Here is a 20,311-nt window from a genome sequence, read left to right on the forward strand (position 1 = left end):
ACCAATCAGATACTTGAATCACCATTCCAAGAACACACATCCAGTGACAAGGCACTCACTATGAAAATAACCTATTTCATGTTTAATATCTCTCACCATTGTAGGATTTCCCTTGTATTGATCTGTAGCCTCTTGCATTAGTCATGATTCTGCTTCTTGAGACCCATAAAATCCATCCTCCTCCTATTCCCAGGAGAGAGATTTCAAGATAGGGCTCTTATATCTCCAGCCCCTTCCATATTCCAAAGTAACAACCCAGTTTCTTTGGCCAAGTCTTCAAGGCCCTCCTCATCTACTTCCACATCAGTGGACTTCTACCCAGTGGTCCCACTCCCAGTGCAGGACCCAGAGACATGGGCAGAACTTTTGGTTGGCTCCAACCAGCACAAAACAGCAGCTTATAGACTCTCAGTCAGAGGACCTTGGGGATCATCCCAGGAATTTCAGCTCCCCCACCTTACAGATGAGAGTAAAGGTCACAGACATGTTCTGCTTCCCAGTACAGCAGAATCACGTTTGTTGACAACAGTAAACACTACCATCATTGTTGTTATTATTTTCACTGGCAGCCATGCTACAGAATGAACTCATATTAGACTTTGGTCTTAGAATTTTGATATTCTCTTCAATGATGTCAACATTAATCTTGGAATTCCCCCTTGTAAACAACTCAGTAAAAAGAAAAAAAATAGAAAGATAGAGAGATAGATAAATATAGATAGATAGATGATAGATAGATAGATAGATAGATAGATAGATAGATAGATAGATAGATGAGGAAATCCTTAGAAACAGAAAGTAGATTAGTAGTTGCCAGAGAGGCTGCAGGGAGGAGAGAAAACAGCGAGTGATTGCTAATGGGTAAGAGGTTTGCTTTTGGGGGTGATAAAAATGTTCTGAAATTTGATAGTAGTGTTGGTTACACAACTCAGTGAACATATTAAAAGTCACTGAATTGTGTGCTTATGAAGGGTGAATCATATGGTATGTGAGTTATATCTCAATAAAGCTATAATTTTTGAAAAATAAAGGAACAGCTGACTCTCCAACTTTGTTCAGTTCAGCAGCCTTTCCTTAGGGCTCTTAGTCAACAGACTCTCGAAAGGATCCTAGGGATTTAAAGGATTGATGTCACTAGTCAGAACAAACCGTGGAAATTCTTTATTGGATGTTTTCTAAACTTCTTATTCCAAGTCAGCATTCCAAGAAATGGACTCCATCACAGTTTGTTTTGGTCTAAGATGTGAACTCCCAGGCTACAAGTTATGAACACTGTGTGTCAAACGCCTGAAATAATAACTTTGCTTAGTCTTCCCAGAAATCTGGAAGCCAGCGGTTCTCAAACTTGAGTGAGCACCAGCAGCACCTGGAGGGCTTGTTAACACACAGATTGCTGGACTCCATCCTCAGAGTCTCTGATTCAGTAGGTCTGGGGTGGGACTCAGGTTTCCAGAGGATGCTGTTGCTGCTGCTGTGGGAACCGCAACCCACGCTTACTCTCCTGCTTTACAAATGAGGAAACAAACTCAGAAAAATTTAGTAAATTGCCTAGAATCACATGATGTGATGGATACTATTGTGCACTGCCCTGGTAGCATTTTTGAAGTCTCTTCTCTCTTACTGCGTTCGAGAATAACGATTGGAAATGTTCGTAGACTTTTTCCAACATTCCTAGCAGCTAGGGATGGCATGATTCCAACAGGTGTCCCCTTCTTCCTGCTTCCAATGCTGACGGGATGCTAGGAAATGTGTTCTCCTCCCCATGAGAGCTACATGCTGAGCAGGAGGACAAAGTGATCCTGGGTCCTTGATGACTGGTAGCTCCCCCAAGGATCCCAATGCTACCCCAGGATTTCTTGTTATGCATGAAAAACAAACCCTTATTGGTTTAAGCCACTGTTAGTCAATCATTCTCTTATTTATAACTGATATCGTCCCTAATGATACACAGGAATGATGGACACTGGACCCAGGATCTATACCTAAGTCTTTCTAATCTAGTCCTACTGAAGCAGAATCTGTATATTATCAAGATCCCCAGGATCTTCATATACACATGAAAGTTGGAGAAGTCAAAGTTCTAGTGCAATGGTAACCACCACTGACCATCAGAATCACCTGAAAATCTAAAACCAAATACACAAATAAAAAAATAAAAAAACAGAATCCTGGGCTTCACCGCAGACCTACTGAATCAAAACTCTGCTTAAGTAGGAACCAGAAACCACATCACTGGTTCTTTATATTATTTTGCTCAGGGACCTTTTTAAGAAACTTATTACAGCTATGGCCCTTCTCCCAGGGAACCACATATATACACATACACATGTTTTACATCTAATTTCAGGGATTCAGGGAAGTCCACTCAGAGTCCTCCTAGGACATGTAAACTGCAGAAAGGGAGCCCCCTCTACATGTCTGGGCAGTTACAGAAATGCACTCAGGATCCTAATGAGAAGAGGCAGCCTAGCTCCTGTCAGCTGGGCCAGGCCGGGTTTGTTCTCACCTGAAGATAGTTTATGTAATCAGCTAGAGCCCAAGGTCACAATTCAATTAGCAGCTTCTGCAGCAACTATAGCTTTGTGCTCCCTGGGTTTTCACATCACCCCAGATTACAGAGCTTTTCATTTCATTTTCACCAAATTAACCTAATTCGCAAGGAGGATGACTTCCTGCTCAACCACTGCCCATAAGGATGCCACAGAGGCAGGTGCCTCTTTCAATTAGGAGATTATGAAAAACACACACAGAACACGCTCTTCAAAACAAGGCATTGAACACATGAGGCAGAGTGTCACTGCCTCCCCCAACCAACCAGACAGATTACTCTCCCCCCACCTACAGTTTCTACTGCCACGCTCACTTCAGCATTTTATCAGGTAATTGCTTACTGATTTTTGCAGATCACAGGCTTCTGGAGGCAGATAACAGGTTTTTATCACTACAGTACTGTGCCTGGACCTAGCACAGGACCTGGTTAAACGTTGGCGTTAAAAAGGCAATGATTGGGGGATCCCTGGATGGCTCAGCGGTTTGGCGCCTGCCTTTGGCCCAGGGTGCGATCCTGGAGTCCCAGGATCGAGTCCCGCGTCAGGCTCCCAGCATGGAGCCTGCTTCTCCCTCTGCCTCTCTCTCTCTCTCTCATGAATAAATAAATCTTTTAAAAAAAGGCAATGATTGGATGGATGGATGATGAGTGGAAAGATGGGGGGTTCTGTTCTTTAACCCTAGTAAAGGAAGTTAGAGTCTAGAAAATTTATTTATTTTTTTAATAAATTAATTTTTATTGGTGTTTAATTTACCAACATACAGAAAAACACCCAGTGCTCATCCCGTCAAATGTCCCCCTCAGTGCCCATCACCCATTCCCCCCCCACCCCCCGCCCTCCTCCCCTTCCACCACCCCTAGTTCGTTTCCCAGAGTTAGGAAGAGTCTAGAAAATTTAAATGCAAGTTTGATCATGCCCTAGACAACCCTGAGGTCTCAGCCAAGGCATTTAACCTTGAGTCTTGGTTTACCTCTATAAGATGGGGTCACTAAGAACATACCTGAATTTCTAGGTATTATGACAATTAAATTAGAGAATACATGTTAACACATTTTCATACAAAGCATCCCTCAGACTGTGGAAAGGGATGGGTCCCCAAACCTGGCAGAGCTGGGCTCTAAGTCTGGCTGCAGCATTGCCAGCTATTTGACCTTGTGCAAGTGTCATAAACTCTCTGCACTTGCTTCCTCATTTGAGTAACAAGGATGGCAACAACTCCCGTCCCATGCCTCTGACGGAGACACTGAGACAATTGACAGTGTGGGTACTGGCCAAATGTGCATCCTGCTTCCCTCAGCCTCTTGCCTCCCACTGCTGGATGGTGTTTATAAGTTTGTGGAATTGACGATAAGAAGTGGTTGGATAAGGAAAATTGCCATTTCAATAAATCTGATCAAATTGTGTGGGAAAGCATGACCCAACAGCCAAATCCCTAATTAGAGGTTGGGGGGGAGTGGGTGTGCTGTGAGACTTCTTGCTAGGCAGGCCTCACAGCCCAGAGCTCGATAGAACATAGAGCTCTCAAAGCCAAGTTTCACAATTTTCCACCACATGAGCAAACTTCATTTGCCTTGATGAAGCAATAACTGTGTGCATTTCTTTATGTATTTCCCCTTTCCGCTCCTCCCTGACCCTCCTCACTAATCCATTCTGCCTTCTTCACAGCCCCATTCTTCAGTGTTTTTCCCTCCTAGCCTCTGAGGTGGCAAAGCTATTCAGGTATTTGGGACCAGAGTCCTGGGTTCAAATCTCAACTGCTACATCTTGGCTACATGACCTAGTACAAGTCAATTCACCTGCATAAACCCTCAGTTCCCTGTGAATCTGGGGTTATCCACTCCAGCGTGAGGATGGGTGCTGCTCTCAGGATGCAATGAGATATCACAGCTAACATGATAGGTCATAGTTTCTCTCCCTCTGTGCATGTCAGGGGATCCAGCTAGGAGCAGCTCAGATGGGCTTGATTCATTTGTTCAGGAAGAAGGGGAAGTGAGAAATCTCCAGACCCAAACTAGTCTTGGATGGAAGTCAGGCAGTGGGGCAAAGCCCTTACTGCAAATGCCTATATGAACATCCTGGTATTTTACAGTCCTCTAGCACCTTCCACCAGGGCTATGAGGCTTATTTGTCTAGAAGGGCCAGCAGCTGTCCTCTCAATGGCCCCATGGTTTTCCTATCTCTCTTCTCTGCCTGCCAGTCCATCTGGAGATGCTTAGAAGTCAGCTGCAGAGAAAGAGATATCCTTTTCCCAGAAAGATTCTCCTAGAACCCCCAACTCAATTCAACCCAAATGGTGAGAAAGACTATAATTAGAAAGAGCTTTCTTTTAATTTTTAAAGATTTTATTTATTTATTCATGAGAGACACAGAGAGAGGCAGAGACATAGGCAGAGTGAGAAGCAGGCTCCCTGTGGGGAGCCCCCATGCAGGACTCAATCCCAGGACCCCAGGATCACAACATGAGCCAAAGGCAGACGCTCAACCACCAAGCCACCCAGGTCCCCCACCCTTTTTTTAAATTAGAAAGAGCTTTAACCTCAGATGAGCAGGGGAGAGGCTTGTGATGGAGCTCTTGTTAAGCCACCAAAACCCAGCTCCATGGATCAGTGTCCAGCTGCCCAATCACACTGTGTGAGCCCTCCCACATTCCAGGGCAGTTCACATCATGCCCAGGCTCACACACACACTGGGGCTTCTGCCCTTCAGTTCTTCTCAGGACAGGAGAGGAGGAAGAATGGCTACGTGCCCCTGAACACCCTCCTGAGAACCTAAGCCTGGTCCGTGCAGCTCAGTTCTCTGCATTTGACATGCTGAGCTCTACACAGGCATTCTCTCATCACCTCTCCTCTGTGAGGCAAACCCTGGTGGATCCATTTTACAGATAAAGACACTAAGGCCCAGTGAAAAGTGAAGTGTCCAAGTCAACTAAGCAGGCCCACAGCAGACCCAGGTTTCAGAAGTGGCTGGTTGTCATCCTGTTCAGTGGTCTTTCAACCCCCAGGAGCTATCAGACATCCACCTCCATGATCTGTAAACTTTCTGTCCTTCTCCACTCAAGTTCCTAGTGTTTAAGACCAACCGTGAAAGGCAAATGGAAGAAAGGACAATGCGCCAAGCAGCAGAACACACTTGCTGGTGAATGAATCAAGCTTTCCTTCTGTACAGTCACGGAGCAGGAACACCCTGCCTTCACCTGTGGTAGTACTAACCATGGCTCCCAGAAGTCATCCCATTGCAGAACAGGGCACATCACCATTAACGCCTAAAATAGCTACAAGCTCCAAAGTTCACTATTTGTCACTGATGGAGCTTTGGGTCTAGGAACTACCCATCATACAGCCAACTTGAACCCAAGAAGTGCCTCTCAAAGGCTGCACTTTCAGCACTGTAAAAAGACTGATTGGATAAATGTGGCTTGAGCCTCTAGGCCAAAACGTCAACATTAAATAATAAGCTAGGGAGAAAGAAGAAATCATTTATCAGTAGAATGATAGGAAGTCCATGGGTAAAACCAGAACTGCATTTTCTCACCATGCAGAGTGGATGTGTAATTCCCCCCATTTCTCTGGAAATAAGGGGCTAGTGCTATCAGCGAAATAATTTACAAGCCAATGTGCTCCACTGTAAATGGCTGCTATGTTTACTGGCTATAAAAACATCTCTGAACACACTGACCTTCAGCAGGTGAGCCCTTAAGTTTATAGCACCGAGGAATTGTTTTACTGCTCAGCACAAGCAACAGGTATGCTGGACACCTGTTGGGGGTGAGAGGTGGGGGATGGAGCCCTCTGGAATTTCAGCTAAATGAAATCCTCAGGAGCGCAAAGTGCCCCCAGTGGGAGCCAACTACATAAAATAAACCACAGAATGCCTTGCCAGAGCGTGGTCCTTGGTAGGCATCCAAGTCTAGGATGAGCCAACTAAACAGGCCCAGGCTAAGTACTAAGGCCTGAAGTTCAAGAGGATGGAGTCCAAGACAAGTGCTGAGGGAATGCCAAGGGCTATGCTGAAATAACCTAAATAAATTGATGTGATTATACAGGGCAGGGCAAAAGAAAGATCCAATGGTGTATAAGTCACAGTCTCCAAAGAAAGAGAACCAAAAAGATGTACATAGATACATATAAGGGGAGATTTACTAGGGAATTGGCTCACACAGTTATGCAGGCAGAGAAATCCTGCCATCTGCCATCTGCAAACTAAAGGACCAGGAAAGGTGGTTGTATAATTCAATCTGAGTCCAAAGGTCTGACTCGGGCTGATAACATAAAGTTCTATCTGAATCTAAATGCCTGAGAACCAAGAACACTGATGTCCAAGGGCAGGATAAGATGATGTCTTAGCCTGAGCAGAGAGAGAGAGAATTTGTCCCTTCTCCACCTTTTTGTTCTATTGAGGCCCCCAGAGGATTGGAAGGTGCCAAGCCAATTCTGATGAGGGCCACCTTTTGACTCAGTCCCCATTCAAATGTTCATCTCTTCTGCAGACACCCTCACAAACTCACCCAGAAATAATGTCTTATCAGCTTATCTGGGCATCCTTTAACCCAGTCAAGTTGACAAAGAAAATTAACCATTCCAGATGGGAGCTACAGCCAAACGCCCAATATTGAGCAAATCTAGAATAGAGACAAAGCAAGAAATGTCCTGAAAGGTGTTCATGAGTCAAAGAAGCAGAGAGCATGGCAGCTGCCAAATGACACATAGGTGAATCAAGTTGACTGAAAAAAAACAAGTTTAATAAATAAAGATATTCTTTCTTCTTCATCCTTCAACTTTCTCTGAGGAGGTATTACTTTTCCCATCAATGATTTATTATGGAGATTTCAGAGAGGCCCAAATGCAGAGCTCATTTCCCCAAAAGCCAATTACCCAACTATCCATGAGGATATCCATGTTGGCTTCAGCTAGGCATATATTCTTTGAGTCTTCCTCAGAAAGCTAAGGTGACATCTGACAACACCTCATGAGTTTTGAACTACGTTATCAGTCCCAGACTCAGAGAACCAACAGAAGTATACAAAAGAATAAGGAATGCCCAGCTAAAGCATACTTACAAGGTTCTGAGCCCTCAAAGGCAGTGATGAAATCAAGGACTGTGTACAATTTGTTCACATGAAGAGTCCTGAAAGAAGGCTTCATGCTCAGCCAGTGTCCTGGCCAAATGAGGAAGAGCCGAATGGGTTGGCCTACAGTTGCCCAATACCCTGGGCCCCTGGGGAAAAATAAGGAGGAAGCAAGCTATTGTGTCCAGACCAAGTTAGAAACCTAGTGATTTCCATTCCTGGTGTTTTTAATTCTGTGCCTTTGAAGGTCATTTTCATTTTTTAATTGAAAAAAATATTATGGTTGATGACCTGCCAGTTCTTCACACATAAAATTATCATTTGAAGCCAGAAGCCCCCACCTTTTTGTAAATAAACAGGCAGAACAATCTCTGAGAAGACCTGAAGCTTGTTTGAGGGTAAGAGGAGAACCTTCATTCCTGACCCTGCTCTCCCAGGATACGCAGCACATGTAAGGACACACGTTCATGCGCACACACATACCTATAATCCTCAAGCAGACTCATCTGCTACCATAACCCAACACCTAGCACTGAAGCTAGAATAACACTATCGACTATTTGGCAAATAAATTGATCAATAAATAAGGATATAAATGAGATTTAGAAACCAGAAACACAGGGAAGAGAAGAAAGAAAGAAAGGGTTCAGAACAGATGTGGGTTGGAATCCAGAAAGCTCAGAAATCTATTGGCAATAACAAGCCCTGACATTTGCATTACACTCTTCAGATTATAAAACCCCTCCACATCCCATATTACTTTTGATTCTCCCCTGCCTCTCTCCTTTAGGAGATTAGGAAGAGTCTTTGTGCCAAAGTTATAAAAGAAGAAACTAAAGCCTATAAAGGTCTACTGGCTTATCCATGGTAGAAACAAGAGAGCTAGAACTGCAGCTTTTGAAATCAAAGCTTGAGCTCTGGTGGCTACTGGTCTATGGGCTTGGGACCACTAAATCTACACTATTTAAGCCAGTGACTTGATCACAATCCAGAAAGAGTGGAGAAACTAACAACATCCATCCATTGATGTCTTTACTCAACATACAGGTAGTGGGTATCTTATGTACCAGGCTGTGTTTGAGGAGCTAGAGACACAACCAATAACTAACACAGATACAGTCCCTGTCCTCTCCAAGCTTACATACTGGTGGGAGAGAGACTGAAGGGGTAAACAACGAGACAAACAAGAGAATTAATTATAGACTATGAAGAGTATTATGAAAGAGAAATGAGATGATGGAATAGAAAATAATTGGGGGAGTCCACTTGGATGGATAGCCAGAGAGGCTTCGGAAAAAGGGTAATTTGAGCTAAGAGCTAAAAGATGAGAATGATCCAGTCTTTCTGGAAATGGTCCAGGCAGAGGGAGGGAACATGTGCCAAGTGTTGGAGGCAGTAAAGAGTTCGAGGGTTCCAGGCTGAGGAAGGAGGCCAAAGCGGCTGCGCTATAATGAGTAAGGGAGAAGGATCTTTCCATGGATGCAAAAGTAAATGTAGATATAGACATAGACAGAGATGTAAATCATTTTGCTTTTGCCTACCCTGCATCTCACTTCCTCCTGGCAGCAGAACATCATTTGCCTCTGAATAATTAATTACCCTTCCACTAATCTTCATCCCATGAGTTTTGGGTGGTACTGGCCCAACTCCCCAGCACCAGAAATGGGCACATAATCCACACTTGGATAATCATTCCCTGCCTCAGTGTATCCCTCAACATTCCAACCAACTCACCCACCCACCCCAAGCCACCTGGCCACCACGTAACCTCAACCAGGCCAGTAAACAAAACTTGAGCCAGAAATGTTGATAAAGTTGTAAGTGTGACCTGCTGCTGGGAACCATCTTCCCATAACCAAGAGGAGAACATGCCTAGAAATAAAGTCAGGCCAGAGTAAAACAGAGCTGAGAATGAGTCCTGTGGCAATTATTTGAGCCCCAAGATCCAACTGAACCTGAACTTTTCATCTATGTGAGCCACTAAATACTTTTTTTTTCTCAACCAAGTTTCAGGTGGAGTTTCTGTAACTTGCAAGTCATGCATGATCCATATTTATGGTTATGCTAGCTGCTGAATGGCAGATTGATTAAGAAGGGACAAGAGCAGAAACAAACCCATTAGGAGGCTACTAGAAGAGTCAGAGAGCAGGACTAAAGAGATCCCCCAAACAGATCCAGGTTTTTGGTACAAGTCACTGCACTGAAATGTGTGGTCATCTATATACTGAATACTGTATAATGCTCACATGCCAAGCTCACTGGACATATGGAGACACCCACACCTGCATGTGCCCCATCCCTCTGCTTAGATAACCCTCACTTTCTGAGTTTCAGCTCAAATGGCCTTCTCTCAGACCAGCTTCCAGGAAATCTGTTCAAGCAGACACCCCCCAGTTACGTCCCCCCAACCAACAGTTATCCCATCCCTTTGCTTATCTGATAACTTCAGAGCACTGTCACAATTCATAATCATCTTATTTATTTGCTAATCTCTTTGGTCTCTCTCCTACAGAGGATGTAAGCTTGGTGAGGAAAGGAACTGTGTCTGTTCTAGTCATCAGTGTGTCTCTAGCTCCTAAACACAGCCAAGAACACAAGACTGCTCAATAAACATGCGCTGTTGGCCGTTTGACCCAATAACCCCTCTGCTGACAATTATTACCAAAAAGCAACTCAAAAAATATTTTAAATGATTTAGACACAGATCATTATTGTAAACTAAACGGTCCAAAAATTCACTTTCATAATACTGACATATCCACAAGGTGGTTATGGTCACCAAAGAAAATCATCATTATGAAGATTTAGAGAAATGTCCTCAAACAATGTCAGGTGATAAAGGAAGGGTAAAACATTGTATGGATTGCACCTATATTAGCAACAAACAGGTACCTATAATCTAAATCTAAACACACATGTTTATTACAGGAAGGGAGGGTGCAAAAATAAATAGGTGATGTGGATAGTGTCCGCATCCAGGTGTTTGGTTTATTTTATAGTGTGTTTTATCCCCCTCACAAGTGGATTTAACAATAGGTAGACAACACAGAGTTGTGCACAGTAACTAGATTCAGAATAAAATGCTGGAATGTAGGAATAATACCAACCTCAGAGAGCCACTGAGAAATTTAAATAGGATTCAAAGTGCCCAGCATGGGACTGGCATAAACGTTTGTTCCATAAAATGTAATAATAATGACAGCAACTACTATAATAAAAGCACAATGCTGGTAAACATCCTATCCTGAGGATAGGAGGATGGGTTCCACCACTACCTATATGACCTTGGAGAAAGTATTTAATGTGCCTAAGCCTCAGTTTCCCCATATGTAAAAGGAGGTAATGAAAGTATCTCCCTTACCCAGTTCTTATGAAGCTTCCTTGAATACAGCAAGCACTCAGAAGACACAACCACCACCATCACCACTATCATCATCAACCAGCAGTAAGACTTGCAAAGAACAAAGCTTCAGTCAGGCCTCATATTATTCTGTCCCATGATCTGGTTGATGTTGATTGACTATGTCTTTATTGTTGTTAACTGAGTGCAAGGTAAAGGGCTTCAATGGGCAAAGAAGTGTAAAAGGAAATGAGTCACTGACCCTTCGAGAGAGTAATCTTTTTTTATTATTCCTATGCCTGATCAAGAGGGCACTTACTAACTGCAAAATGGTTTGCAACCACTTATTGGCTACTTGCTGAGCCCTGTGTCAGGGAAGCCTGTCTTCTTCATTCCCTTGTGAAGGTCTGCTGCGTTCCTGAGCTCTGGGATCAAGCGAGGTAGCTCACAAGGAGCTGCTTCTCCAGCTTCAGAGAAGAGTCAGGAACAACTGATCAGGAGCACATGAGTGTCAGGCAGCAGAGAATCAGACAGCTCTGCTCTAATCCTCCTGTGTTCTGATGACGACTCCTCAGTGTGACTTACGTCTGTCTATCTCCTTACATTCCCTCACTAAAGCATCTCAGAATGGACTCTGGACATTCCCAGGAAGGGAGCAGGTTTATCCTCAAACTGTGTCTCTATTTAAATTCTAGCTTTATTTCTTCCTAGCCGTGTAACTTTGGGCAAGTTATTTAAACACTCTGAGGCTGCTTCCTGATGAGCCTATTGTGAGGATTAAAAGGGATTTGAGGATGGTGCTTATTAGCACAAAGCCTGAGATATATAGCATGTGTTCAAAAAGAGCTAGTGATTATTATTATTATTACTACTACTACTAATTAGGGAGGGGGTAACAGAGGCCAGTTAGGAAGTTATAAAAAAAAAAAAATGAGAGAACAAAAAAAGTTGGGAGAAAGGGAGGAATCTGACCATGTGCACCCGCAGCATAAAACCTGCCAACTGATTACTTTCGTTTATAGGATGAAGCCCATCCTCCACACATGTCCACGCAAGGTTCTCCATGGTACAACCTGAGTTTCTCTCCCAGCCTCCCTCTTGCTACCCTTATCTCTTGGACACTCTACTCCACTCACACGGAATGCCTAGCTGTTCTTCCCAACATCATGGCCTCGTACAGCTGGGATAGGGGCCCCATCTCTGTGCTCCAGGTGCATGGGTAAAGGCCCCCTTGCTAGGGGAACACTTCACTACTGAGCTTTTGGGATATGTTTATCTTTCAGTCTCTCTGAGTAGATCATGAGTCCCATGCAGACTAGTGTCTGATTCATTTTAGTATCGCCTATACCTCTCACTAATCCCAGTTCAATAAACATGTGTTATATCAAATGGAAATATAGTAAACTGTTAATTATGTGGTAGAAACAATACTAATAAAAAGTACAAAGAAGGGGGTGAGCAATTGTCAAGGGGCCTGGAACACAAGCTCTGCACTTAACCAAGAAACCTTGCTCATTGCAACCAAGCCCAACTCTACCTTGCAGGGTGGAGTCACGTTTCTTGCTTTTCACTCCATGGGTGTCCCCACAATGGGCACATACACAGCTCTTGCCCTCTCTCTACCTGCCTGGTTTTCCTCACCTGAGGGTGAAAAAAGCAGAATGAACAGTGTGTCTGCACACAGCCAAAATTACCATGCCCATGCCCCAAAAGCCCTTCTTGCTCCCTCCTGGTTCAACCACTCTTTCTGAGACTCAACATGCAGGGATGGAGGTGAGGGATGAGAAATCAGGACTAGACTCTAATTGTAACTCTTCCCCGAGAAGAAAAAATGCAAGTTCCAGACAGATAGAAATGAAGAACCTATGTCCTGGGACTCACTGTTTTCATAGTGATGCTAGTGGCTAGTTCATCATGTAAAATCAGATTGATTCCCCCCAAGACACATCTTCATTTCCCCCTGGAGATCACAACCTTGTAGCCTCCCAAGCTCAAAGTCCTGGTGGCTTGATATGATATCACCTGTAAAGATACTGTCCTAAAGATTAGATTTATTTGTCTTCTACAATCCTTTGAAGGTAAGATGCAAGAGCCAGTACATCAGGACATGTACAAAAGAACTGAAGATTAATCCCATCATCACTAGAGTGGATCATAAAGCTGAACAGCTGCCCAGTTGGAGGACCAATGATGGTCTGAGATCCAGATATGTCATGCATAATTATTGCATACCTCAAGTGGGAGTATTTATGTTGTTGTTGTTTTTTTAACGTAAAGAAAACACATGGCTATGACATTTCCCACCGTGATGTTCTTGCTGGCTACTCAAGGACACATTTATTGAAACCAGTGCACACATAAACCTAGATTTTCTAATGATAGCTAAAATAAATCTCTCCTTCCCTGACACATCTCAGATGAATTAAAAATCCTGAAGTGGTGGGAAAAAAAAAATACTGGCATATAGAGTACCCAAAGTGCTAGTCGTTTAGGACATGACTTCCTCAAAGACAGGCCCCTTTTCCATTGTATTCCAGTGGCTGGCACATGGGAGGCTAGAGAGGTTCAAATGAGTGAATGAAAAGGTAGACTGGACCATTTTTCAAACATAAGCCTACTTATCTCTGGGATTCACTGTGAAAACTTAACGCAAAATTTAGAAAGCACATACTTTTTTATGTTCCTAACACTGGCATAGTTACCCCTGCACCTACAGGTCAAGCACTCACAGTTAAAAGAACATGTTTTTTTGTTTTTTTGTGTTTTTTTTAAGATTTTATTCATTCATTTGAGAGAGAGAGAGAAAGCACAAGTGAGGAGAGGGGCAGAGGGAGAAGGAGAAGCAGACTCTCCACTGAGCACAGAGGCTGACATGGGGCTCGATTCCAAGACCCTGAGATCATGACTTAAGCCAAAGGCAGATGCTCAACCGATTGAGCCACCCAGGTGCCCCAAAAGAACATGTATTAATTAAGGCATTTTTTTAACAGAAAAGAAGAAACCATCCAATTAAAAGTGGCTTAAAGGGATGCCCGAGTGGCTCAGCAGTTGCGTGCCTGCCTTCGGCCCAGAGCATAATCCTGGAGTTGCAGGATCAAGTCCTACGTTGGGCTCCCTGCAAGGAGCCTGCTTCTCTCTTTGCCTAGATCTCTGCCTCTCTTTCTGTGTGTCTCTCATTAATAAATAAATAAAATCTTTAAAAAAAAATAAAAGTGGCTTAAAGAATTAAGAAATCCATTATTTCAAACACAGCAAGTACAGGGGTTCCAGATGAATTTAGAAGAGGTCCCTCCTGCCTCCACACACACTCCTACACATACACACACTCTATAGTAAGCCCCAGTTTATCCAAAAGTAGAGCATCTTCTAGATCCCAGAGTGGTAACAGAAGGCAGGTGCTACCAACAGAACACATGACTTAGTGAGGTTTTCCAATGCTTCTGATGACATTCAAAGGGCTAGGTCACTGCCCTTTCTCATTCAGAGCTTACATCACTAAACTACCTATGAATTCACCCTAACACCTATGGCTTCTATTTATGGGAATATTTAAACATAGCAAGAGTGAATCCATTTCCTACCTATAGGAAGGAAGGAGAGTCCATGCCCAGAAATCTTCAAACATCCCTCTGCTTTCAGCATTGCAGGGTATGAGAAAACTAATTTCCTCACATTTTACTTGAGAATTAAGATGAAGAATGCTAGCACAATGATTACAAATCCATTTCCCTAATTCAGGTAGCACGAAAGCCTGAGGTAGGGTAACTTCATGGCTGATTTGACAGCTTCACCAAGTATCCAGATTTTTTTCCATGTCTCAGTATATCAACTTTGTTCCCAGAATGGCTCCCCTCACGGTCGTAAGAGGGCTGCCACCATTCCAGGCATCCCATTCAAACAGAAAAATGTCCAGAGGCAGAAAAGAAACTGAATCTTCCAGTTTCCTCTTTTGAAGAGGTGAAGAAACCATTTCCACATGCCTCCTATCAGCTCTCCCTTTGCATCACCTCTGCCATGGTAGATGATACATACACCTTAGGATCCACTGCTGACAAGGGAAAATAGGATTACTGTAACTAGTTAAATTACTCACAATTCACCATTGAGCTGGAAACAGAGACACCTTCCATGACCAAACTGAGGTTTTGTTAGCAGAGAAGAAAGGGGTAGGGCAAAGGGCAGGCAACTAACAGCACCTGTACAAAGTGGCCCACCATCGACGAGCACTTTTCAGGGTCCTGTGCTGTCTGGATGCCAAGGGTCCCTTCAGGCAGAAAAGCCGTGGAAGAAAAGGGCTTTGGCACTTGGGTGACCCATGGGGTTTGCTTCTGGCTCCTCTTGGGGCCCCAGCAAAGCATGTGGGGAATGTGCTGACGTGGTGATATGTGGCACTGCTGCCATCATTGGTATTTGCCTGCCTATGCCACTTCCGGAGGCTACCAAATCTCATAGGATACAATAGGAAAAAAATGGAGTCAGGGTACAAGGGCAAAGGAAACCACTTTATTGGAGACCTACTAGACACAAGACTTTTTTTACATACTAGATCATTTTGTTCTCATGATAACTGCCAGCTAAGTCTCATTGGCATTCTGTCATAAATGAAGATGCTGAGCCATCATTAAACATCTTGCCCAACATCCCATAGCTAGAAAGTGCCAGAGCCGAGACTCAAGCTCAAAGCTGTCTGACCCTAAAACCAGCAGGCCCCATCTGCAGACATGTACCTTCTGGTGCAGAATAGACCACCAAGCCACAAGTAATGAGAAAGGGACACTCCAGAAAACATTAAGTCAGTGTAGGAATATAGTCAGAAAAGCTGAAGTAAGAATTAATACTGTTCAGGGACCCAGAAATCTGCATCACCTTTTGACCCCATTAATACAGATCCCGTGCACAAGATACAGATGAAGGACCCTCTGCTTCTGAAGTCCTACCCTATGGGTTGCTATGATTTGATCTCATAAGACTCCTAACCCCTTGTTACTCAAACTATAGTCCACAGACCAATGCTAGTCTGCAAACCACTTCCAGTTCACAATAAACACAGACATGAAAGTGAGTGGCTGGTAACCCGTATGTAACACTTTGACACTAGTGGGACATTCAAGCATGTAATTAGTGCACTTGTCTCAAGGAACAAGGTGTTGCTGAACACAGGCTGCATATGGCATAAGTGACATTCTAGTATGAGTCTACAACAGATCGGAAAATTTTAAAGTTAAGATAAATTGGTATTTTTTTTTTAACCTTGATACTTCAGAGAGTTGGGAAAGGACTGCCCTGAAGTTTGGCTGGTTGGACAAAAATCACTCCCATTTTACAGGTGGAACGAATGAGACTCAAAGAGACTGAGGCACTTGACCAAGGTCAACAACACCACAGGTAAGAAATTTCTCAGCTCCTGATAACAGAGAGAGTGTTGGCCAGAAGGGGCTGTAAAAAAGTGCAGGCTTGTAAAAAAAATAAAATAAAATAAAATCATTTCCTCTGGCTCTGCTGTTGCCAAAAGTTTAGCTGAGATAAGATGCCTCAGGTGAGAACAATCTACAAAAAGAAGCCAGGAATAAAAGGGAGATGGATGGGTTCACTCCTGACAAAGGCCAGTCTTTTCACAACCTGATTTATAGATCGACTTACTAGCAATTTCCCCTCCAACAAATCATAAAAGCCTTCTCAGTTTGCCTCTAGATCTCACCAGCCCCATCATTGACTCTAGGCCCAACCACACTGACCATCGCACCTCCTCAGAGCATGACTCTTTCTAGATTATTCTACCATGACCTCTTCCCTTTCCCCAACTGGAAAAGCTCTGCTCTGCCTAGAAACATTTTTGAAAGAGAATATTGTCTTAGCCAAGTGTCTGGGTTTCAAGAACTAAGATGCATTCAAGCTAATTTTAAATGGGAGGATATATAGCAGGGCTGCTCAGTGGCCTCCCACAGACATCCCAAGACAGGAGTAGAGGTAAGGGATCAGACCAGGGACTACAAAACCAGCGCCACCTGAGGCACCTCCTGCTTGCTCTGAGAAGCCACTGTTCTCTGTCATCATCCTGACCGCTCAGCTTCTCCCTACTGACCCACCCCATCTCCATTTTCTCCTGTGCTTCCTCTCATTATGTGTTGCTTTACCACTCTGTGCCTTCACTCACACACACCCACTGTGGCCTCCCCACCTCAACTCCACCTTGCAACTTGGCAAATGCGGCACCAGCACCAGCACCAAATAGATCCACCTCCCTGCTCCCAGGTCTGACTTCCTGAAAAAGGAAATTGATTAGCTAAGGTCATCTTTGCAAGCCAGGCCACTAATCAGTGGTCACCAGCCTATCTAAGAATCAGCTTTCCTCAGGTCCAAGGTCAATCTTGGACTGATCTCAGCAGTTATTGCCAGGAAAGGCCAGGTATGCAATATGGAGAATGTCCGCTTTAATCAAGGAGACTGTAAACAGGCCAACTGACACCACTAACATGGTCTGTCCAGAAATAAATAAAACCAACCCCTCTATATCCTTCAGTTCCCAATTCTGGTGACACTTTCTCTGGGAAGTCTTCTGTGATTTCTCCAGGTTGGCTTTTATTCCTTGTATTTGTGTAGCACAATGTGAATCCCGCTACAGAAACACTCTCCATGTTAACTGGAAACTGATTGCTTGCATTTCTGCCTCTCCACTAGACAGTTAGGACTTTGAAGACTCAGAACACACACAGTCACCTTTGTATTTAAAGGGTATAGCATGGAGCCTGGTGCTGAGCACAGAAGGAGCTCTATAAATGAGCAGGAAGTGAACAATTGAATGAAAGTCTGAGTAGCACATTGCGCTATTCAAGTTGACCAAGTTAAGTCCCTCTGCATCCACTTTAGATAAACTAAGGAAAATGCTGGAGACAGGAATGGAAAGGAGGAGGAAGTGAAATAAAAAGATTCTACAAAGAAAAAAAGAGGGTGCCTGGGTGGCTCAGTTGGTTAAGCATCTGCCTTCAGCTCAGGTCATGATCCAGGGTCCTGGGATCCAGCCCTGCATCAAGCTCCCTGCCTCCCTGCTCTGTGGGAAGTCTGCTTCTCTCTTTCCCTCTACCTCTCTCCCTGCCCATGCTTGCTCTCTCATTCTCTCTTTCTCTGTCAAATAAATAAATAAAATCTTTAAAAGAAAAATAAAAGGAAATTAGCCTCAAAAAGGAAGAAATAAAGAGGTAGGAGAAGTGCTGGCTCTGCTGTAGTGTTACTTCCAGGTGTTTCTTTCAGTATGTTTGGATTCCTTGCCATAGTAGGTGGAAATAAGGGATCAAAGCTTGGGTTCAGTTTCCCCACCTGTAAAATGGAGATGCCTAACTGCTGCTTTGCCAGGTGACTAAGAGGACAAAAATAGGTAATCAATGAAGTGTCCAGCAGAACATCTGGAGGCAGATAAAAGAAGTTCATGGATTATGGGGAATAGTTTTAAAACTCCTTATAGCATGCCAGGCAGGCTGGCGATGACAGAAGGTGGTAGTACACAGACTTTTTCACAGGGAAGCACTGAATCCTTATAAAATTATTCTTCAACCTGGGGTGAAGGATGAAGGAGAGAACAGCAGAAGCACTGCTGCCCATTGACCGCAGGAGACCTGTGCAGGCCAATAACAATGTCATGACGTTAATCATTAAAATACTGTGTCTGTTTTTGTCTGGGGACAAGGCATTTTGATCTTTGTTCTCCCTCTATAAAGATGAAAGGTAGGGTGCTACCAAAGGTAGCAACTAAAAGCCAAGAGGATGTCATGCCTGCCTGGCCACCTATATAGAAAGGCTTCAGCTCCCCAGGGCCCCAGTTGGACAGTCCCTGGAGAGTAAAGCCAGAGCAGAGGTGGTGGAAAGGAAGCAAGATGGATGAGCTCCTCCAGGGAGGCCAGGCTCCACCTGTTCAAGGGAGAGACTTTTGTAACTGGCTGGCAAAAGAGAATTTAAAAGCAAAGTGAAAGTCTATACATACCCAAGAGAAATAAAAATGTATGTCCATATAGAAACTTGTACATGAATGTTCAGAGCAGCATTATTCATAATAGCCCAAAGGTGGAAACAACCAAATGCCCATCAACTGATGAATGGATAAACCAAATGCACTATATTCATATGATGGACTATTATTTGGCACTAAAAGGAATGAAGTAGTGATACGCCAAGGATGGAGCTTGAAAACATTATATTAAGTGCAAGAAGCCCATCACAAAAGACCACACATGATTCCATTTATATGACATGTCCAGAATGGGCAAATCCACAGAGATAGAAAATAGATTAAGGTTGCCAGGGGCTGGTGACATGGGAATGGAGAGTGACTGCTAACAGGGAGGGGGTTTCTTTCTGAGGTGATGAAAATGTCCTGCTCTGTAAATACCCTATCACCCATTGAATGGTATACTTCCAACAGGTAAATTATGTGGTATAGGAATTACAGCTTAATAAAGTTGTTACAATAAAAAAAAAATAGCAGTGTGGAATAGCAGTTCATGCCTGAACTTTGGGTCAGATTCTTAGTTCTCATATTTCCATTAAGAAAACTCTGAGCACCTACTAAGTGCCAAGTACTGTCCTAGGTGCTGAGTCCACAATAGTGAGTAAAACAAACAATGCCCTGCTCTCTTGGAACTTAACGTTTTACTGAAGAAATTGACCAAAAAAATAAATAAATAAATAAAAATGTTAAAAAGTAAATGAGCAAATAAATGCAAGGATGCTGAGACCATGAAGCAAGTAAGGAGCTTAAAGAAAGAATCCCTTAGAATGTGAAAGATGCATAAGCAAAATTCTGGGCAGAGGAGCTAGCATGTACAAAGGGCATAGGGTACAAAAGGACTTGGTGTCTTAGAGGCAGTTACAAAGACGAGCAGGGCTAGAACTGGTCATATTCCCACTTCTTCGTGCAGACGTCAGACCAGGCCCTTCTACTCTAAGCTCTTCTACAGTACGAAGGGGAAAAAAAACAGTGCCTGCTCATATGTGGGAGCACCAGTTTTTGTGCTGGGCAAAAAGTAGGTAGAACCCAAATAATTCTCTCCTCCATCCCCAACTCATGTCCTAGATTGGGTATTTTTCCTCTCTCTTCTTCTAGAAGCACAGACATTCACTGGAAGAGTCAACAAAACTAGCAAAGGAGCTGCACAATCCTCTGGGTAATGGTCGAGCCTGATAAGGAGTTTCCCTGCATGCCTCCCCTACATGGACCACGAGAATTAGGTTGTGATGGTTTGTGAATCGTTTATCCTTGAACAGCATGACCTGTTAGGTCCTCATTGACCAGTGTCCCTAGAGTGGCCACTCTGGTTGCCTTCATCCCTCAACAGCCTATTGGCAGGCTCTAGGCTTGGTCTGAAA

Source organism: Vulpes vulpes, chromosome 12, assembly GCF_048418805.1.
Source record: "Vulpes vulpes isolate BD-2025 chromosome 12, VulVul3, whole genome shotgun sequence".
Taxonomy (NCBI): domain Eukaryota; kingdom Metazoa; phylum Chordata; class Mammalia; order Carnivora; family Canidae; genus Vulpes; species Vulpes vulpes.